This window comes from Balaenoptera borealis (assembly GCF_965194805.1).
Source record: "Balaenoptera borealis genome assembly, chromosome: 5".
NCBI lineage: Eukaryota > Metazoa > Chordata > Mammalia > Artiodactyla > Balaenopteridae > Balaenoptera > Balaenoptera borealis.
In genome coordinates, this window is record NC_138862.1 from 27,585,906 (window position 1) to 27,610,280 (window position 24,375).

Sequence of the window (24,375 nt, forward strand, 5' to 3'; positions counted from 1 at the left end):
GGCTTATATATTTATTTAATATATGTACTTGCCTCAGATATTTATAATTTTAATTTATTTATTGCCTTTTTCTCCCCACTATGAACCAAAAAGAGTAAGCCAGTGAGAGGTGAGGGGTGGGTAGATGGTACAGGGAGGAGCCGGGGAGGGAGCAAGTAGGGGTTGGTGGGATAGGGTGATGCAGTGAGAGTAGAGGTGGGTGGAAACGAAGTTTGGACAGTGTTTATGGCCTGGTTTCTGATGTTCCTGAGGCCCAGCTTCATTCCTGTCTTTGGTTTCTATGAAATCCTTCAGGCTCCTTTCTATGATTTCTACTTTTTTATAAACTATAAGTTGGATTTCAATCCTTTGCAATCAGTAAAAGTAGCTCATAACAACATTACAACATTGTGCTTAAGAACTTAAAATCAGGTACAAAATTAGAGTCTGAATCAAGATTCTGCTGTTTATTATCTGTATCATGGAGGACCAATTTCTTAATCTCTCCAAATTTTAGCTCCCTTTATCTAAAAAATGAAGGATAATAATAAAGCCTACCTGAAATGGGCACTGGAAAGATTAAACGTGATTACATATGCAAATTTCTTAAGCACAATGCCTGATATATAGTAAGTTCCCAATTAAAGAAGAAATTACAGCTTGCCTCAAGGGTGAAAGTGTGCTTTGAATTGGTATTTCACACCTACCCTCACTGGTGTGAAATACTTACATTCCCATTTATTTTAGACTATTTTCTAAATTATTTTTATGATTAAATATATTTAGAGTTGGCCTTCTTTACTTTCCTCTATGATACTCATTTCATCTTTGACATATCAGTTTCTATTAGATGTCCCAGGTTGGGCATTTGTGAATGAAAAAAATACTTGGTGCTAAGAAATTGGAGAAATGATGATATAGACTGATCCTCTTCAAGTGTAAGTTCCCAAGTGCTAGGTATCCCAGTCTATGAAAAGTTCACAGAATGAGATCCTGGAAGACAAACAGTGGAAACGTGTCACTCTTAATGCTCACTAATGGTTCTCATTGCCTGTTATAGGACATGGGTTGTTACAATAAGAAAAGTGAGTTGTAAATGAGCATGAAATCGGGAAGGACTTGGACTAGATCCACCTTTGTGAATGAGGCTTGAGATACCACTTTGCTGCTCTCATGGTACAGGCCTGTGTCCTAATGTCCAGTCTACAAAGATCTTGTACGTCAGCTCTACCATCACCACATCAATAAACAGGATGAGCCACAACAATTGGGAGTGGTGGTAGGAGACAGTGTTTGTGGGGAAGAGGCTGTCCCAAGGCCAGTAATGCTGAAATCCAAGGAGTGACGATGGGATAAGAAAATGCAGTAGAGAGTAAAATGCAGGTCTCTAGAAATTATTGTTATTTCTCAAAAATGTATCATATCTGCTAAAAGTAAAAGAATTAAAAAGAGGTATTTTATAAAAATTACATAGAATGAAACAAAAGTATATAAATAAAGAAGTTTCAAAAACCCTCCACAAAATTTAATGATTTTGATAAAAAATGTTGACTTTTTTTAATATGTCCCTTTATCTGAGCCAAAACTGGAATTCATATTCTGCTAAGTAGCAGAACTAGAACTTTAATGCGCTTGCAATTCCCAAGCAGCATTTAGGAAGAGATCCTGGGGAGGGGGAAATACATTACTGAGAGATCAAGCATTTTCTAACATAGCAGATCAAAGTAGATTTAAAGAGATTGAACACTTTGTTTTACTGACAAATTTTGGATGTTTATTTGAGAGAAAGACTAGATTATGGGTGCTATATTTTCTCTTTACATCCAAATTGTTGTGTGTATGGAATTTTGTGACTCTTCTAGTCCAGAGATAACCAGGTGAAAATATAATGGAAAAAATTCTGATTCAAATTTGCACAAAAATATACAATTGTAAGAAATACACTTAGAACATATTTATGGGTCCTATAAGAAAACTTGGATATATGGAGAAACATACTGTTGTTATATGACCAATATTAAAAATTAGTCATTAAATCATCTATATATGGTAAGGTAAATGGAAGTATTGATGGATTACTGGGTATTATTTTAATACTCTGTGCAAATTATATTTGCTAGTACTTCATCAAGAAAATTGCAATTACCTTCTTGAACAAGATTACCCTCTACATTTTTTTTTCATTTCCTATTTTTGTACTCTCTTTCTCATTTCTAATTTATTATTTTTTCTTTTTACTCTTTGCATAAAATTAAATGGATTTTTCCTTAGAAAAAAAGAGTCAGTTCTAATTCACTTGTTGATTTTACATTTCTCTAATTCAATTAAATTTGTGTTGCTTCTGTTCCTAACCTTTGTCTCTTTGGTTTATTGCAGTCTACTTAAGTTCTTTAGGTAAATATTTGATTCATTTACATTTATTTTTAATGTAGAAAGGCTAAAGCTTATGAATCTGTCTCTTAGAACAGCTTTGGCAATACACCTCTGCTGAAACATTGTGCTATAATGTTAGTAGATCTCTAACGTCTACAGCTATGATTTTATTTTTTAATTTGTCCCAACAGTTACTTAGGCAAATGGTGTGTTTATTTAATGTTGTTTTTGTTTTATTGTTTGTTTTTAGTATTTGGGAGGATAGTTTTATTTTTTAGCACTGTATAATTGTGACCATATGTTATTTCTGTGATTTCTCTTATTTATCATTTATTTGTTCTTGAATAATACTGACCTATTTTGGTAAATAAGTCACAAATGCTTGAAAAAAAAGTGTAGTTTCTGTTTGTAGGGTAGAGGTATTTATAGATATCAGTTATTAACTTTCCCTTTTATTTCCTTAATTTTAGTTATCTAAATGATGCAATTTGGGACTTCCCTGGCAGTCCAGTGGTTAAGACTTCCCCTTCCAACGCAGGGGGTGCAGTTCGATCCCTGGTCAGGGAGCTAAGATTCCACATGCCTCACCACCAAAATACCAAAACAGAAAACAGAAAAAACATTGTAACAAATTCAATAAAGACTTTAAAATGGTCCACATCAAAAAAATCTTTAAAAAAAAAATAAATGATGCAATTCTTCTGTAGTGATTTGGTAGTTATACATCATGTTTATGTTTTACATTATTTTATATTTCCCTTAAAATGTCCACATACATTCTTCATACCTTATACTTGTGTCATTATCAAAGCCAAGAATGAAGCAAAATAGTTGGCTACTCCCTGCTAAGATGAAAATCTTGCTACATATTCCCTTTTATAATCCTCCCACTCTTCCTTCCACTCCCATGCCCACATTTATCTTTCTAATTTTTGTCAATATAATCTATATTTTAATACCAACTCATTGTTGTTTAATTTTAAAAAACATTTAAGTACTTTATTCTGCCAATGGTTTTCACATTTTCACTCAGTTTTCTGAAAAGCATATTACCAACAATTGTATAATCTTACCTTTATGTTCCTTCACTGCTGTATTCTTATCCCTGCACAACGACTGGAACATCACGTACTCTCAGGAATTCTGGTTAAGGAACTAACACGGTAGAACAGGGGAGAGAAGATAAGAACCCGAACAAGTAAAATTTAAACCCACATAATAAACATTGCTTCTGTAAGTGCATGTTACCAGAACCATGTTACCAACAAGAATATGGTAATTCCATAGAGTGGATTTCACCTTGATAACCCCATCTCTGCCATGGTCAAAAACACAGGCAACACACAAATCCATACAAATGGGATGAACACTTTACTATTTCCCATGTGCTCAGACTCTTGGAATGTGAGGTGCCTACACTAACTTCATTGTCATTAGCCCTTTTAATGGATTCACCTGTAAGTAAACATTGGTCTCAAACTTGGCTACACATTGTAATAACATGGGGAGATTCTTAAAAGATCTTAATGACCTAGCTACTCACCAGATCAATTAAATCCAAATCACTCTGGTTGAGACCCAGCTGTCAGTATTTTCTAAAGCTTCTCATGTGACTACAGAATGCAGCCAAGAATAAGAATATAAGAGACTTAATGGAATCTGAACACTCAGTCCAGTTTTGCCTGTGGATATAACACAACCCAAGCTTTATTGGACACTTAAAAGTGATCCTGGGAAACAGAACTTTGTTCTGGAATAGGATAATCACATCAAAATGATAAAAAAGCACTTGTATCATTGCAATAACTGTTTCATCATTTTTAACATGCAGATGAATGGAGAGTCCAGCTGTATTTTGGGGTAAGAGGGGAGACAACAAAAGGGTTCCTCAGAGTTGATCAGACAGCTCAGTTAAAACCAACATGGAAAAACAGACTATACCCCACTTTTTAAAAATTAAGAGTTTTGTTTCAAAATTTGGTTTGGACTCTATTCCACACACACACACACACACAAAATCGAAGTTACAGCCCTGACGTTGAGGTCCTACAATCTTTTCCGTTATTTTTAGGCAGATTACCACATAGATGTTTCCTAATTTTATAAGCCTCAGATATTTGAGTTCAGAATATGGGCCAGATTATTTTATTTTGAAGGCTGCCTGAGTAGAGTCAAGGAAATAGTCCCTCTGGAAATGTCTTTTGAACATTGTTACCATAACTAATATAATGCTTGACTTGAGATAAGAAACAGAAAAAACAAACAAACAAAAACAAAATCCATGCAAACTTTGGTGGTATTTTATATATACATCTTCCTAAACACATTGATAGGTAATATTTTAGCAGAACTGTTCAAGCTATAGTTAGCATTACTTTACAAGGGAAAGAGCCAATTAGCTGTTTTATATAAGATGACAATCTTTATTTTATTGTTACTTTTTTAAATTTAAAATTTGTTTGACAGCATCAATCAATTTATTTGTTATTTTTTCTTCCAGCTTTATTGAGGTATAATTGACAAATAAAACTGTAAATATGTAAAGTGTACAATGTGATGATTTGATATACATATACCTTGAGAAATTATTACTACTATCTGGTTAATGAACACATTCATCACCTCATATATTTACCAGTTTTTTTTGTGTGTAATGAGAACAGTTAAGATCTACACTCTTAGTAAATCAAGTATATGACACAGTATTATTAACTGTAGTCACCATGCTGTACATTAGAATCGATCAATTTAATAGTTAACATACTCAGATATCTTAGGAAAGTGAAAACATCTACAGATAAGAGTGAGTTAAATTAGCTTCATGGAGCTATAACTTCTCATTATTTTTGGTCTATTCACTGCTAGGTAATATCTATTCACTTTTTTGTTTGTGTCGTTGTTTAGAAATATGTTGTTAGGGCTTCCCTGGTGGCACAGTGGTTGAGAATCCACCTATCAATGCAGGGGACACGGGTTGAAGCCCTGGTCTGGGAAGATCCCACATGCCGCGGAGCAACTAAGCCCGTGTGCCACAACTACTGAGCCTGCGCTCTAGAGCCCACAAGCCACAACTACTGAAGCCCACACGCCACAACTACTGAAGCCTGTGCGCCTAGAGCCCGTGCTCCGCAACAAAAGAAGCCACCGTAATGAGAAGCCTGTGCACCACAATGAAGAGTAGGCCCCGCTCACTGCAATTAAAAAGAAAGCCTGCACGCAGCAACGAAGACCCAATGCAGCCAAAAATAAATAAATATATAAATTTATTAAAAAAATATGCTGTTAAAAATATGCCCAATGCACTTGTCAGACAGCAGCCTTAATTATATTTTAAGAATGTTTTCTTTGTAATAGAATCTGGATTTCCCAAGATATACAGCTTGATTGAAAAATACTGAGCAGAATATAAGATCCTTGGACTCTCATCTTACTGAAAAATAATCAAGAAGATAATGTGAATTAAATGCCTTCTATAGTGACTTTCATATAGTCCAGTGGTTCTCAAATGGGACCCCTGGAGGAGCACCATCAGCATATTTGGGAATTTTAGAAATGCAAATTCTCAGACTCCGCCCAGCCCTACTGCATCAGAAACTCTGAGGATGGGGCCAAAGTGTGTTTTAACACGCCTCCTCTGTGATTCTGTTACACTCTAAAGTTTGAGGATCTCTAAAACAGTAGAGTGCAAAAAACAAAAAAGCAATAGAATAAACACAAAATAACAAAAGCTATGTCTCCTCTACCATCTTTTTGTTTTATCTTGTTTAGAAAATAATTTGTATTAAAACATAGTATTTGCCCAGGAAATTTGTTTTTATCTCCAGCAGAATTAATCAGGGTACCTATCATTCTATTATATTTTTCCATTACATGTCAAAGATTCATGACTGGTTTTCAACATCTTTTAATGTACATTAATTCCTTAAATTTGCTTTCAAAAATTCTTTCAAGCAGCAGAGTGTTAGGTTTCACATGTGCTTACTTCCCTCATTGAGATAATGTTACTATAATGATCTCACTTATATGTTGCATAATTAGATCTAATATCTCTCTAATGAGATACACCATGTTATTTGGAACCAGATGCTCTATCATGGATAGCAAAGGACACTCTACACTAAAATTTCCAAGACATTCAAGAATAATATAAGTAGTCATTTCATACAAATTATTTTTTCCTTCTTTCTTTGAGAATTTAGTTGTTTCTAGATGGATATTAACATTCAGAATAATTCAAAAGACTAAGGGAGTCACCTGGCTTTGGCACAAAACATAGTGTATAACAATTATTTGCTGGAAGAATCAAGACTGGGTTTCAGTTATTAAAAATAAAAGTTTACTGAGAACATAGACCACATTGCTCTAACATCCTTGCATTTGTGCATTTACAGTATATGTTAAATTTTATGATATTATAGTTTAAGAAAGAATTTTTTCATATGAAGAATATATCTATTAAGAAAGAGCTACATGTAGGCTTAAGAATGTGGTAGTCATTTTTTCAGTACCTGCTTATGTATGTTCAATAAATAGGAGATGGAAATAAGTACATTATCTCTATGGAGCTTGCTTAATTGGTTATTCACTCATATTAAAATACCTATGGGCATATTTAACATACAAAAATGAATACACAGAAGACATATGTAGATACACAAAGTAAACTGCATGGAGGCATAGCTACTAATATATGTTCAATGGTATTTTCATCTCTCTGCTGAAGGTAAATATGTAACTATCTAAACTGTATTTGCTTGTTAATGAAACCAGAGCATGCAGCGTCTTATGAAAGTGTGGTGAATTAACGGCTAAGACGACCTCACCTTCCTGCAGCCTTCTGAGTCTCTACAGAAGAGGAAATTAAGGGAGACAAACTGTGATGCTCTGGGACTCCCTTGATTCTGCCTGTCACCGTTTTAAGCTGGCTCAAAGCCTCAGGGGAGTCTGGCGGTTCCAGCCTTCCTCAGCCAGCCAGAAGGTAACGGCCCACTGCTTTTATTCATTACCCTGAATGTAATGCACTAAATTTAACAAGTAACACACTCAGCAGGAATTTATTGGGCCTTTTGCAGCATGATTGCAAGGTAGGTTATGGATATGGATTCCAATTACTGTTGACACCCAGATAAGAACAAAGCCTGTATATAATTATTAGTCAAAGTTGATATTTTAGGAAAATGACAATAATAAAGAAAGAGACAAACAAACATTTCTATACTATTTGAAGCAAATATTCCCGGGTTGAAAGGACTCTTCCTGGTTACACAATAGGAGCATTCCAATTAAAGAGAATAGCAATAATAAAATAGCAACATAGAGGCAAAGTGGTCCTATAAAGCAACAATTTTCACATAAAAATAGCCGTGTGGAGCACATGTACAGTAGAGAGAAGACTAACAAATTCCAAACATAGACTTCTGTGCACTACAGTAGAGAGAAGACTAACAAATTCCAAACATAGACTTCTGTGCACTATGTAAACAAATGGTCAACTTTAAATAAGGATTTAATATTTTAAGGAGAAAAAATAATCCATTTAATATTATTTCAGATGGTAACTATAGATCTATTAAAATGTGGCAGGAGGAGTGATTGTAAAAAGATATGGTGTTACACTTTTATGTCTATAACACTGGAGTTACCTGATGATGAAAATTCAATATTGTTGGCACATAGATATTTATGATGTCAAAGTCTTTGGGCTGCAATAAGAAGATGGGAGAAGCTAGAATTTTTACTCACTTTGGGCAAGGGCTTGTTGTTGTTATTTTTTATTTTATTTATAAAGGCTATGGGAACACGATAAATGTAAAGGCATAGGAGAAAGAGAACCTGATATTATTTTACCAGACTGTATGTGAATGAAATATGTTGAAAAATATAAGGCACATGAAAACAAAGGGAGCATCACTTTCTCTGTTATTAACCCAAATGACCAACTTAAATTATTGAAATAAGAGGCAACATGCATTGCTGTTAAAGGCTTGAACCCTCACATTACACAGAATCATATCCTAGCTTTAATAATTACTAGCACTCTGACCTTGAGCCACTAATTTAGTCTCTCTTAGGCTGTGTGCCCAAGTGTAAAATAGGAATGATTATAGTAACTACCTGTGTTGTTATATTGACAATACTGTATTATATACTTCAAAGTTGCTAAGAAACTAGATCTTAAAGGTTCTTACCACAGAAAAGAAATGCTGATCATGGGACACATTGGCGGTGTTAGCTAATGCTATGGTGGAAAGCATATAGCAATATATAAATGTATGAAATCAACATGTTGTACACCTTAAACTTATATTTACAATGTTTTATGTTAATTATATCTCAATAAAAATAATCTGGTAAATTATTTAATATAGTTCTAATCACAAAATAAACACTCAATAAATATTAGCAAATTTTGTTATTTTAATCAACTCAGCATCAAGAATCATTAAACCAGGAAACAAATACCATCATAATCTTTCTTTTACACCTGGATATGCTTCAGTACAAATCTGAGCTCAAATATTTAGATGGGAAAAAGGGATATTTTATTCCTCTCCTGATTAGTTTAGAGTTAAGGATCATAATTTCATGGCAAAGCCTTGTCATGTAACTGTGAAGTTAAAGTGCATTTCTGATACTCAGCATGCTAAGGTGTGATGCTGGTCTAATGATAGCTGCCGTTGAGGGCAGACGGTAAAATCGGAGGAAATATACGTGTATGTATATGTCCATGATCCTTAGATGGACCCTTGTATTTAATTATCACTGCAACGAGATCTTGGTAGATCCCATCATATCCCCATTACTTAGCAAATGAAATGAAGGATGAAACACGTCAATTGGTCTTTTCAAACATGTTAATTTGTCTTTTTAATAGCAAGAGCCTCACTCACCATAGATCAAAGTGACCATAAGTCAGTGTTCATTCTACTATAGTAACCTCCCTTGGTAGGTGAGAAGATAAAGGTGGATCACTGACAAACTGTATTTGTGTGAGTGTGTGTGTGTGTGTGTGTGTGTGTGTGTGCGTGTGTGTGTGTATGAAAAAAGCATGTGCTCTTGGTAGTTAGTACAGAGTTTGGGTTAAACAGAGAGCAGGTAATGAAAATCATCTATGTTAAGCCATGGTTTTCTCTGACTTTCCTAAGAATGTCATGGAACTTACCTATTTAAGGCCTTAAATAATTGAAATATTGAGATAAAATTATCTACAGAAGTGTAAAGAGGGACTTCTATCTCAATGTCATCTACTGATGCTTCAGGGGAATCAGTGTTCATAAGGCCCATAATGCCAAAGAAAGCAGTTAAGTAACATGAATTCCATCAACCTTCAGGGAATCCCAGCATAACAATGGAATGATTACTTAAACTGAACAATTTAAGCAAAACTACCAATCAAAGAGTACTATAGTATACATATGAGGCTTAATATGTTTACCATCGAATTCTATCACTACCCCAGAACAGTTTTTATTCTACAATATAGAGGATTCACATGCAAAAACTATTCATATAACTTAAAATAGAGACCAAGACTTCTCAATCAGAGAAACACGAATAATACAATATGACTTTAAAAATAATTAAGATGAAATAAAATATTTTAAGTAACTCATGAGTTACTTAAATGAGTTACTTAAATGTTTACATTGAAGGAAATTCATTCATTCATTCATTCACTCATTTATTCAACAATGTTACATTAACTGCCCTCTCTTGGCCAGTTCTGTGCTAACTCTGAGGATACAGCACTGAATCAGACAGTGCCACTTCCCTTATAGTAATGGAGAAAGATATGAAATAATCATATAGTTACAATTTTAATGAGGATGTTGACTGCAGTGGAAGTCTATATTAGGATTTAAATCTGCTCTTGGACAGCGGATCATAAGGGTATCATCGGAAAATAACTTCACATGCGCTAATGCACTCAATCCTACACCAAACCAATGAAATCAGTACTACTACAGTCATCCCATTCACAAATGAACAGAGGAAAGAAAGGTACTAAATATCTTAAATCATAGAGTCAGTAAGGGTTTGATGTAAAATACAAACACAGACCATCGGGTCTTAGATTCTGCTCTTAACTACTATACCATAGAAGTTCATGTGCATTTGTGGAGGGATAATGAAAACACACTCCAGATAGAAAGAAATGCATATAGGATGAACCAGAGCAGCACTGTCCAACAGAAATGTGAGCCACATACATATGATAATTTTCTAGTAGCCATGTTAACAAAAAGTAAAAAGAGGTTGGTACAGTACTCTGGAAAAATGATTTGACAGCTTCTCATAAATCTAAATATGCAAATACCATATGACTGATGGACTCAAGCGTTTACCCTAGATAAATTACAACGTACATTAACACAAAAACATTCACAGGAATGTTTATGGCAGCTTTATTTATAATAGCAAAGACTAGAACCAATCCAAGCGTGCCTCAATGGGTGAGTAGTTAAACAAAGTGTGGTACCTCCATACCATGGAATGCTACTTGGCAATGAAGAGGGATGAACTATTGATGTATGTGACAATTTGGATCAACCTTCAGAGAATTATTCTAAGGGAATAAAAACAATTCCCAAAAGAAATATCTTGTAGGATTCCATTTACTTAACATTCTTGACACGCCAAAATTACAGAAATGGAGAACAAACTAGTGGTTGCTAGAGGTTAGGGCTGGGGGGGTGGGGATGGAGCACAGGAATGGGGTAGTTGTGGTTATAAAAGCACAACACAAAGAATCTTTGAGATGAAGGTACTGTTCTGAATCTCGATGTGGTGGTGGAAATACGTATTTACAAATGTGATAAAATTGTATAGAACTAAACTCACACACACACATAAATACAATTAAAATTATGGACATCTGAATAAGATGTATCATTGTCAATAGATATGGTGACAATAGATCTGCAAGATGTCACCACTGGGTAAAAGTGAGTAAAGGGAACACAGAATTTCTCTGTATTGTTTCTTCAACTGCATGAAATCTAGAATTATCTCAAAATAAAAATGTTAATTAAAAGAAAAGACACAGATTAAGTTTATTTTATTTTATTTAAGCCAATATATCCAAAATATTTTCATTTCAACCTATTAAACAATATAAAAATTCGTGAGATATTTTACTTTTTTTCATACTGTCCATTTAAACTGGCCACATTCCAAATGCTCAGTAGCTACATGTGGTTAGTGGCTACCATATTGGACAGCACCGGTGTAGGGAATACAAAGACAAGAAGTGAATATAAGGTTTAAGAGGTAGGCATGGGTCAAGTTATGGAGATAGCACTTGTAATAAAATTCAGAGTCTTTGCAATGGTCTACAAAGCCCGATGTTACAGCCACCTGCACTGCTTTCTCCCTCTCTCATTCTCCTCAGCCATGCTGGAGCCCTTGCTGTTCCTGGGAAATTCCACGCATGTTCTGACCTCACCTTGCTCTTGCTGTTTTTCTGCGTGGAACCCTCACCCCAGGAGATCACTTTGACTTGCTTCCACACTGTCTCTGCTCAGATCTCTGTCAAAAGGTCTTTCCTGACTTATAAAAGAGCAAATTCCTCTCTTCTCCAAAACTATCACCCATTCCACTGTTTTAATTTTCTTGATGTTACTTATACCATCTGACATTCTATGTACTTACTTGTTTATTGTCAGTTTTCCACAGAACCTGGAACAGTGCCTGGCACACAGAATACATAGAGTGAATATTTGCTGAATGAATTGTTTGATGATGCTTAACTCTCTCACAGTTCTCAAATAAACTGCCTGCCTCAGGTAAAATCTACATTTTCCTTGAATTCAAAAACTGACTTAATAAATTTCAGAATAAATTTCAGAAACAGGGTAAAGTTTCCTGAGTTTTAAAAGTACAAAGTACAGAAGCACTCTGTTGACATTCCAATAAGATCAATAACATATTTTTAATACAAAGATTAAGCTTTCAGCTAAATTTTTTCTAAGATTGCCACTTATTTTAGAGAACTCATTTCTGATATAAGATTATTTTATTTATATTTTGTTCCCATATTCATGATAAATTTATTTACATCTTGCCTCAAAATTCACTTTTCTCTTTTTCTCTTTTTTAGCATATGTGCTGCCGAAGTGAGCATAAAATTCACTTTTCTACGAAGTAAGTTTTATTCAGAAATTCTGAAAAATGGTATTCACTATTCCAGAAAATGCTGTCGAAGCCCTCCTAATGCTCTGGGCCTTCCATGACATATCACCTTCTTAGAGATGCATTCTCCAATAACTGCAATCAGAATTTCTTTCTCTCTAGCACTTCCATTATTGCAGGAGATATGTCCCTTAATTCAACACCTTTCCCAGTCTACTTATATCAAAGATATTGATGAAAATGTTCTCTCTCCAGGAAGGCAGAAACTATCTTTTTTTCTCTCTGTCACTAGCATAAAGCTTTACAATTCTTGGTTGGACTTAGATAAATATTTGATGAATTGAATGAATTCTGTTTTGTTTTAATAATGTATGCATATATCTAGTGTAAAATACGTGGTAGGCAAACATTGTATAAGATACCTCTCAAACACAAATTCACACCACACAGTAATTTTTCCAGAAGAGAATTAATAGTTCTTAAGCTCCTATGATACATTAAAGATTTTACATGTGATCTCATTTAGTCCCCTTAATATATAGATTATTATTATTATTAACTTTGTATCTAAGAAGAAATGGAAGCTCAGAAAGAACACATAACTTTTACAAGGTCTAATGGCTGTTAAATGTCAGGATTCTCCTTGTCTGCAGAACCCTCAAGGCCAAAGTATTATTTCACACTTTATAGTAGGGACCAAATACTTCAACATAGAGAGATGGGTTTGGAGACCTTTGGAGGCTTTTGGGGTGATACGAGGTATATATTTTGTTACCAGTTACCCAAAGTTTCTGGGACCCCCAAGGAAGACATTAATAAATTAGGGATTATCTAGAGAAATGCAACCAAGATATGTTGAGCTCCTAAAACTATATTTTATGTAAGATTAAGGAATTGAAGTCTTTTCTCCAAGAAAATAGTAAATGATACTGCATGATAAGGATTTGGCCTTACCTAAAGAGAGGTCTGACATTTGTACCTGGTTCCTGGGAGGTAACCTCTGAACCCTTGGAAATTCCCAAGTGGTAGGAGTATCTATTATTCATGGTGGACCTTTTAGACAACCTGGTAAATCAATCAATCAATCATGCATATATAATAAAGCCCCAATAAAAACTGTGTATGTTGAAGCTCACATGAGCTTCTCCTGTTGGCAATATATCATGTGTGTTGTCACACATCATTACTTAGAAGGGAAACACATTCTAAGGACAATGGAAGCTTTCACGTGGAACCCTCCCAGTCTCTGCGTGTGTCTCTTCTTTTGGCTGATTTTCAGTACCATGTCCCTGTAATAACTGAAACTGTAAGTATAGTAGATAATTTATTTCTGTGAGCTGCTCTAGTGAATTATCAAACCTCAAGGTAGGTTTGAGAAACCCTGAACTTTCAGAAGGAAGGGTGGTCTTGTGTGGATTCTTCCCTTTAACTTTGTAGTTGGCCCCTAACTCCTTGTAGTTAAGCTATAAAATCTTGGGCAGACTGGAAGATCATACCAGTCTGGAAGACCATACCCTTTACTCTGTGTAGATGTATAACAATAATACAATAATTTTAGAGATCCTTGAAGATGGATTATAGCATATTAAAAATTTGTGAAGAGGAGGGGCATGAAAAATGACCTTAAATTTTCAAAGTATTGTCATGTAGACATATTTGATATTGTTAGAAAATATTTGGCTCAGTGTAGGAAAGAACTTTCTAAAAATTAGATCTATCCAAAGATATCATTAACTGCCTATGAAAGCAGTAAACTCTCTACCTTTGAATATGTTAATTCCCACTGTAGAGTGCTATAAGCCAGATGGATCATTAAGGGATTCTGGCCTCAGAGGACAGTGGGTAATTCTTAAGATACCTTCAAACTCTAAGATTCTGCCATTTTATGGTCTATATTTCTTCAAAATAGCAACTAATTGAACCAAGATTACATATTTAATAGGGCAAGTTCTTCAATTTGGCTCTTACAAAACCTGTTAATTTTGTGTTGCTTAAAAATACCAGAAAAAAAAGAATGCCCTAGGATATAACATTTAAATTTATAAAGTGCTGACTCAATCTTCCCATATAAGTTTCTGTCATTATCAGGATAAATTAAGGAATACTTACTTTTAAATATTAATGGAAATTATCTTTTTTCTGAAAAACAGTTCTATCATCACCAATACAGAATTTTAGTGATGTACCATAAGAACTGATACTCGGTTGCAAATGAATCAAACTCCAGAAAAGCTTTTTTCAAATGAATCATAAGTGAATATAAACAAAATGTAAAACTGTCACACAAGAACATAAACTACACACTTAACAAAAATTTAATTTAATGCAAAATATATTTACTTGCATTTCATGAAACATTTTTTCACATTATGATATCCCAATAAATGTCACATCCACAGCTCATGAAAAGTGCCTCCTGAGGTTTCATGAGTAATTGCCATTTCTTTACACTCAACTGAATTTTAGGTTCTTGAGTAAAACTCTCAGAGTATGGGTTTTATTGAACAAATAGAAACTAACTTGTTCCTTGATATAAGGAATATTACATTTCACACATTTCTGTTAATATTCTGATCAGCACAAAGCATTGTCAGAACAAGCAACACAAAAGCACTTTACTAAAGGGAGCTAATTTCATGGACTTGATAATGTTATGAAATATAAAATAAAATAATAAGAATCCTGCCATATGAGAAGTGTAATAATCCCTGGTCCAACGTATCTCAGAATATCTTATTGCTATTGCTCTGTAGACCCTATAAGTTTGGGGTTGCCTCGGGCTATCCTTGCCTATTTTCACAATAACATCATTGTTTTCTTCTAAAGGCTCAGACTGCTCCAGGTTCCTAACTGTGACAAGTAAGATATGATATGAAATAATAATTTAAAAATTATATATTAGATTAAGTATCTTAATTAAAACAGAAAATTCTTTTAAAAATTGGTAACAATGATATAACAAAGCAATATGTCTCTTTTCTTACTTTGGGGGCAAAAGCAGTAGGAAGAATAGAAGTTTAAGAAGTGGGTCATAGACTCCCATATTTCATTTTGTAAATTTATATAACTTCTTGGAAAAATCTCTCCAATTCTTGACATGGAATTAAAATAGATTCAGGGAACCTTAGAACTTGAAGAAAATTCATTAATGTAATCCAGTCCTCAGAGTCTAAGTAAGATTTTCTCCCAGCTTCAAAATAGAATATGGGTCTAATTTTAGTGATGTATTATTGAAAAATTGGAGTATTTTATATGTGATAGCATAGCTTTGAACTCAAAGCATCCATACCAATGGAAAACTAGCTATAACTTATCCCCAATAAATATATAAAGGAAAGATATATCCTCTTCATATCTGGCAAGGAATATGAGATTAAAGCACTGTCAATAATGAGCTAACTATAAATTAACTCCATCTAATTTTCCAGTTTTTTTTCATAAGAGGAATCAAAAAGACAACCACAGAGGTGACTATTTAAAAAGCCATACATTTCTGAAAGTCCATAAACAATCACATGCTTTTATTTGTATTCCCAAGAATACACACATACTTCTGTTTTTAAATGACAATTAACACTTCATATAATGTCTTCACATTTTTATCTCAACTCTGCACTCCTCAGGATCGTGACAGAGTTGTACCATCTTCTTGGAGCAGGCTAGAATGGTTCACGTGCTCCACCACCAGACAGTTCTGATGCTTTGAATTGTCCCTGTAATTTAGCCCATACTGATCTTCTCTAAAGTTCTTATAAAGTTAAAGTTCACCACAAAAGTCTAGTTCTAATGCAATATTCCTCATTCCTTTCTGAGAATGAACTAGAATTATTTTATATTGAAGAAGGTCTACATATGTACCTTGTGTATGTTCAAGGCTACTTCCCCTGGAATTTCTCCAGAATTTAATCCAATTTCAGACATACAAGTGGAATAATCCATAGTTTGATATTCACTAGGGTAAAGGTGCTCAAACCTGCTCAGTTGATGGAATCCCTGGAGATTAAGGTACTCTTTTTGAAATATCATAAAATAATGTTATATTAAATTCTAACATATGAGTTTGAAATATTTGATTCCTGGATGATGCAACCATAATTAAATACTTAGAAAATCACAAACTTCCTCCCACTTAGTCACAATAAAGACAGGTTTTCTATGTGCCTCCTGGTGGGATGGATACAATACCATTTGCAAACAAATCTTACTAAAAAAAAGGAAAAGAATCTGAATGTAGCATTTCAGTGAAGCACTTGGTTTACAGGAAACACCAGTAGAGAAGAACATGACTAATGACACTTTAGGGATGAAATCAGCAAAATCCAGAATGAGAAAGACACTAAAGGGTAACTGATTCTGTTTCATCAACAAATAAATAGCAAAGAACTGAAAGTAGAGGAACCTATATATTGAAAGGGACTTTGGACACATGTCAACAAAATGCCATGAGTAGCCCATGTCTGCATCCTCATTCAAACAAATTAACGTTTAAAAAATGAGACAATCAGGAAACTTCGTACACTTATGGGATATTTGATGATATTAGGGAACTATTGTAAATATTTGTAGCGTAATAGTGATACTGTGCTTTAAAAAAGGCAGTGCTCTACTTTTAGAGACACATACTGAAATATTTATAAATGCCTGCATATTATATGATGGATGAGCTTGCTTCAGAATAATCCAGGAAATTAGAAATGAGTGAATGGTGGGTACAGATGAAACCAGATTGGCCATACATTGATAAAAGTTGAATAGTTGGGTGTATATCCAAAGAAAGTGAAATCATTATCTCAAAGAGATATCTGCAGCCCCATGTTCATTGCAGCATTATTTACAAATAGCCAAAACATGGAAACAACCTAAGTATCCACTGATGGATAAATGGATAAAGGAAATGTGGTGTGCATGTATATGTTTGTGTGTGTATACATAATATATGTATATATAATATAGTGGAATATTATTCAGCCATAAAAAATAAGGAATCCTGTCATTTGTGACAACCTGGGTGAACCTTGAGGGCATTGTGCAAAATGAAGTAAGTCAGATAGAGAAAGACAAATACTATATGATCTCGCTTATATATGGAATCTAAATTAAAAACGAACCTATAGAAACAAATTGTAGGTTGATGGTGGCCAGGAGCTGGGGAGTTGGGGAAATGAGTGATGATGATCAAAGGGTACAAATTGCCAGTTATAAGATGAATGAGTTCTGGAGATGTAATGTACAGCATGGTGACTGCAGTCGACAACACTATATCGAACACCTGAAATTTGCTGGGAGTAGATCTTAAATGTTCTTCCCACTAAAAACGGTAACTATGTAACCATGTGAGGTGATGGATGTGTTAAACTAACCTTATTGTGATAATCATTTCACCATGTACAACACAATGTTACATGTTAAATGTATCTCAATGCAGCTGGAAAAAAGATGTCAATTTTCCCCCTCCCCTCTAATAAATCATTCAATAATTGAACCTCTATGGGGGATGAGCATTTAGAGGTTCATTATGCTATTCTCTCTAATTTGTATACCTTTGGAATTTTCCATAATAGAAGTTCTTTTTAAAAGAAAGCTGATTACCTAAAATATATTTTCATTAATATTAGAATGAGCAGAAAACCAAAAGAAAATATAGCAAAAAAATACATATGGAAGAGTTTACTGAAACAGAAAATACAACTCATTCAGTAATATTTGGGGATTGGGGGGCTTCTGGCCAGGGTTTGGTTTGAGGTATTCCATTGTTAAACTGTATCTTCTAGAACAAAGGGCTGTCAAGAATCAGAAGAGGATAACTACCACAAAACCAATATATTTGAATTATGTGCTAATAGAAGCACAGAGAAAAAGATTAAGATTAGCTAAAAGGTTAAAAGGAATACTCTCATTCTTACCTAATTTCACAGACCAAACACTTAGTTATATTTTTATACAAGTACAGAAAACTTTATAGATTGAAGAGCATGCACAAAGGATACTAGAAGGTAAATAATTTAAAAAGCACTTTTATGGTATTTAAAAAAGCATATATTAGCCTTTTCTCCTAAATACTGAGTGATTAAACCTAAGCTGTGTATTCATCTCTTTCAGAGTCTATATTTTTTTTTCAGTAATTTCTTTTAGATTGATGTCCATTTTGGTGTCTGGTCATTCAAACCGTTGTCAATATCTTGCCTGTTATTCTACTAGCATTGTCTAACTGGTCCTGAGGAGTGTTGTTAGTAGCCCAACACTATAAGACATCCATGTTACTAATTTAATCTGAGCATTTGCCTCAAAGCTTGAGTGAAAACTTTAGCTTTTGTTGGCCCAGCCCTGGTCTTGAACTCATCGGAGTATATTTGTTAGAATTACAGTCAAATTGAACCCACTATTCAATCAATAATTGAACTATGCTCCTAAGATGCTTTTTGTTCAACACTGAAGGAAAATAACACAGCTTGACCCTTGTGAAGTGTTATGAAGATCTGCAGTCAAGTGGAGACTTCTTTTATTCCGGTTGGAGTATTTTGTTGCTATTTTAACCTTGAGCTGGGCAGAATCATGAATAGCTACATAAAATTCCTTTATCTTTGTTGTTTCCATGTTAAGAGGCCTTATTAACACAAAGGCATTCGAATTGGATTGAGTCTGTGGCTAAACTAATTTTAATGCTTATAAAAACTTAAACTAAGAGGATAATAGCTACCATTTACTGAGTATGTATTTTAGCGAAACACCGATCTAAGGGCTTTACATACAGCATTACATTTATATACTTTTTCATTATTTATTGGCATTCCAAGAGCTCATCCAGCCAGTTGCACCCATCAAGCCCACCACTGTCCTACAGATTTTTGCAGTGGCGGTGAGGAAAGTTATTGCAGCTTTTAAATTGTATCCCGCTGTGTGCTGGAGCCAGCTCATACTGATTCAGGAGACTATTATGTGCAGCTTTCTTCAACTTCAAGGTTAAGTGACATCATATTGGTAGTTTAAAATGGCCATGGTGGGAGAATTTACACTACAGAAATTAGTAAACATCTTTTTTTCCCCCCCAGAGAGACAACTGTTAGACATTTACCAATACATCATTGTTATTGCTACTGCAGTGACTGTTTAAAGTTCGGAAATGACTGATATTGAGCAAAGAAGGAGAGAGGAAAAAAAACAGCCTCAGTAGTGTTCTGCCCACTCTGGGAAGCCATTCCCCAAGTTGTTTCATTTCTTGAAAGAATCAGGTGAGAGAGCCATGGTCCTTGGGGCATTCTCTCAAGAACTTGGTGGGAGGAGAAATTGGGGAAAGACTCTACATCAGGGGCCAGCAAACTACCGTCTGTGTGCTGAATGTGGCTGATTCCCTGTTCTAATAAGTAACATGTTATTGGAACGCAGCCACGCCCATTTGTTTATGTGTTGTCTGTGGCTGCTTTCACACCTCAACAGAAGTGCTGAGAAGTTGTGACACAGACTGTATGGCCCACAGAGCCAAAACCATCTACTATCCTTCACAGAAAAGGTCTTCCATGAGTGAAATGGGTTTGGTATATGGATGATGTTTTGAGTTTAATGCATGCAAGGATGAGGTAGAAATAAGCTTCATTTCCTTGTTTTACCTCAATCTCATGAAGAGAGTTGCAGAAATATAAGCTATGCCCCTCAATGTTATTGTATCTACTCAAGCAATTTCATCATGTAGGATGAGATTTCATCCATTGTGTTGGGGACACTCATTACTGGTCTCACATAGGTTGGGATACCCAGACCTTCTACCTGCATCTCTTTATTCAATCATTCATTCACTTATTCATTCAACAAATATTTATTAAAATCTACTAGGGTCCAGCCTACTAGAGTCCAGCCTACTAGGTTCTTAAGCATTAGAGGTATACTCATGAATAATCAAAGCTCCCGCCCATAAAGAGCTTATATTTTAGTGGGAAAGGCATGCACTTATTTGCTTGTTGTCTAATATCCTATCAAGAAGTGATAAGCATTATGTAGAAAACTTAAAGCAAGAAAGGTAATGGACAATGAATGAAATACTTTTTGAGATGTTTAGGGAAAGCACCTTTAAGGAGGTGACACTTGTGCAGAGAGACCAGAATAAAAGTAAAGGAATGAGTCATGTGTTCCTGGCAGAGGGAACAGTAAAGTCTAAGGTTCTCCAGTGGGCATGTGCTCAGCTGGCTGAGGAAAGGCAAGGTGGAGAGTGAAAAGAGGGGAGTGATGATGTCAGCAACGTAGGCAAAGGCAAGGTCATATAGGACCTTGTAAGCACGGTAAGGATTGTGTACATTGTTCTAATTACATGGAAAACCACTGGGAAGGTGGAAGGAGGGTGCTGACTTTGACTGATAGGCATTTTAAATGAACACCCTATCTTTTGTGCATAGTAGAGACTACAGTAGGTAATAAGAGGGAAGAAGAGCAGATACAAGGCTATTGCAATCGTGCAGGCAAGAGATGACCTGTATGTGTAGGGCTTAGGGGTTACTAGAAACCATGAGAAGACAGTTAAAAGGATTTTGGATTGAAAATGCATGTAGAATTCCTAAGTCCTCTTTATAATTGAGTGTCAATTTAATTCTTACTGCATAGAATAGAGAGTGGGGAGGAATTCATACATTCACTCAACAAACATATTGATCATTAATAAGAAAACAAGTGCTATATACTTGAGATTTAAAGTTAAACGAAGCTCAGTTTAGTGGAAAATAGCTGCCAATAACTGGGTTTCTCACACATCAGCTGTTTTCCTTACTTCATACAAACTCCCCCCGCCAACCCCCCGCCACCCTGACCTCAATCTCCTCCACTAAGTTCTCTGAATTCATGGGACCCTGCTGGGCCCATGGCTGCTCTCACTCAGGACATCTGAGGCTGCTGCCATTCAAGATGCTCTTCTCATCTAGAGTCTGAGAATGGAAGGAATGGATTAAAACAATATAGTCTATGTGGTACACATGCACACACACACACACACACATCCTAGTTTCAATGTCCAACTGTTGAGTCTTCCAAGTCTTTCCTATATCTATTGACATAGCTATGTGATTCTCCAGACAATTAAGCTAAAGAATTTCCTTAATTCATGTTTTAATTATGGTGGTCTCAGCTCTCCCTTGTTCCTTTTTTACCTTTCCATGGGAAGGTTTTGATTAAATACAGTAAATTTTTCAAACAGATTTCTTTGAAGGTCTTTTTTATCGTTGATATAGAAAGACATACTCTCTCATATTAACCGTACAGGTCTCCGTGTTGCTGTGGGTTTTGTAAATTCAATATCTGTTCTCAAAGTTATGTTTCTTTCTTTGTCCTAAACAAAGGGCAGATCTTTGCTGATTTTCCAAAGCAGCAAGAGTCAAGCCTTGAGTGAACATTTGGGCATTTTAGCAGTGATGGCGTTGTTCCCTGTAGCACGGACCTGCTTGTGACTCCAAAGGAACCTTTCAATGTCAGCAAAAATCTAGGGTTTATAAAAAGGAGAGGGAGGGGCATGAACCAACTGGCAGACGGTTCTGGAAGCTGAGAATAAGTGTACCAAGATAATATTCCTGAAAGTGGTGTTTTTGACATCTAAGTACTGTGGAATCCAAACTGCAACACAAGACACTTCAATGAAACTTAAAAAATTATTAAAGAAGCAGGGAAATGATAATGACATGGAAAAGTTCTATATATTACATGTTATACGTACAAGACATAAGTACATATACCATATTGTTGATATATTTTTAATTTTGAAAATGCTCTAGGTGTACAATCTTGATCATATTTTCCTTAGTGCTATGATGAAGATAAAAAATAAAATGGGGCTTGGTAATCCTCTCTGAGGTATAGGTGAGCTGCAGTGAACTCCCTCCACTTCACAAGCAAGGCTTAGGAGCGTGCCTTGGGAGCTCCGGAAGGGTTAAAGTTTTGTCTGTGACACTGAAATTGAGGCCAGCTGTAGGTCATATTCACGTCCCAGTCACAGGAAAATGAACCTGTGAGACAGAACCTAATTATCTGCTAAACCAAAAGCCAGTCTCAGTTCAATAACTTACGACAGAGCTAGCAGCCAGATATAGTGTTACCATGGCAACGCTGGAAAAAGCTCCACTGCCGTTGAGAATGAGGAGGAAGGGAAGGAGACTGTAACCCTAAATGTGCTGTAGCCGTTTGATCTCGGACATGTGGGTCTGTCTGGAAAACCAGGTTATTCTATACATGCCTACCACTGTCTATTCACTTGAATACCTGCCACAATTACTGAAAAGAAAAATGCAATTATAACATCCTCTTGGCTTAAAACAATCCACTAGTAAATGGCTACCTGCGAATTAATTTTAAAGAGAAAACATAAGCTTCCCTTTTCTCCTCCTCCATGCCATCCCCAAATAAAGATAAAGCAGAACACAAAGGGTGGGGATTCTTGAATAACTCATCATTGTAATGAATGATTCTGTGTCCATGAAATTCATTGTCACCCTCTTTTTCTCCTATTGCCAAATGCCAAGATATTTTTGAGAGAAAACTTTTTGGAATTAAGCAATACTATTTGCTTTTCTAAGGGGTAGAAGTAGAACTAGAGAGTAGAAGAGAAATAATTTTTCTCTGTGAACTCTAAACTTTCAGGTGAAAATTTCCTAGAATATTGAGTTAAGAAGAATCATACATTAGAGGGAGATAAGCCCTGCCAGGTTGGTCATTTTTCTTCTTGCCAGTTTAACTTTGTAGTTCTTTCTGGAACAGCACTGGATTTCTGAATTTAGGAGATGATAAGGCTTACACACACATAACCTTCACTGGCCAGTTACCATGAATACAGTGAAAACAGCATCTCACTAAAAATATTTGCAGAATAAGAGCTTACCATACAGTCATATGCACTTAAAGGGGGAATACAGAAGTACATTCTTTTCTCTCTCTCTTTCAATCTTTCCCAATGGAGACAAATCATGCTAAAGCTTGTCAGTTACAATGATTGGATTTCAACATATTTGACAATTTTGATATGCCATTAATGATGTAATAAGACACGTCTAGTACATAATGTTATCACTTGGGTTCGCTATCCAGTTGTGATACCAAATTTGAATCACATAGATATACATGCATAAATATACAGATATAGCAGTGTTTATGTATAACTCATAAACACACTGGGTTTGGAATACAGAGAGGAAGGGATCTGGAGATGAATAATATCCTTTTCATATGCATGAATAACTTTGCAGTAATGCAAATCAGAAAACACAAAATAGAAAGTAGGTTTCTTCTAGCAGAAATATGACTAAGAACGTAGCTTGAAATTTGCCAGTATATTAGAGTCACCTATGATGTCTGTGAATTTCCTTTAAGGTGTCACATCTTTTAAAAACATTTTACCCTATCCTATTATATTTTCAGTATATAATTACATAAATATAGAAATCCATAACTTTAAATTCCTTTACACTGCCACAATGCATGAAAGGGAGCTTTAGGATTTTAAGAAGATAAAGGTGGTAGTAGTGGGGTTGAAGTGTGCAGACAAGCAACATCAAAGGGCAAAATGAATTTTCTGATTAACTTCCAGGTAGAAGTAACCTAACCTCTGCTCCTGACCTTAGGTTAATTCCTTTTCAAGTAAATAGAAGTCAGAGTGTATACCCCTTCCTAAGACAGATGTTTCTGAGACCTGATTATTAAAGAGTTTTTTATGGGTTGCAAAGATGCCAACAATATAGTCCAATAAACTGTTTGGATCCTGTTACTCATAATATGAATAAGTTTTTCTCTTAATTTTTCCACTTACATGAATTAATTAGTTGGAAAAGAAAATGAAGCAATTTTATCAGAAAAGCATCTGAAAGAGCTATTGATTCAAATGCTTTTACATTTTAATCTTATCACACATGATTAGCTTGCAGATATGAG

At 35.1% G+C, this 24,375-nt stretch overlaps 1 protein-coding gene across 17 annotated transcripts in view; it reads right to left on the reverse strand.

The window, feature by feature from the left end:
- LOC309628712 (uncharacterized protein) overlaps positions 1-24,375 on the reverse strand; it is a 454,132-nt gene that overhangs the window by 17,963 nt on the left and 411,794 nt on the right. For all 17 annotated transcript variants that reach the window (XR_014244646.1, XR_014244647.1, XR_014244648.1 and 14 more), the window contains one exon: positions 3,426-3,507. The gene's annotated coding sequence lies outside the window, so the exon portion shown is untranslated. The remainder of the gene's footprint in view (positions 1-3,425; positions 3,508-24,375) is intronic.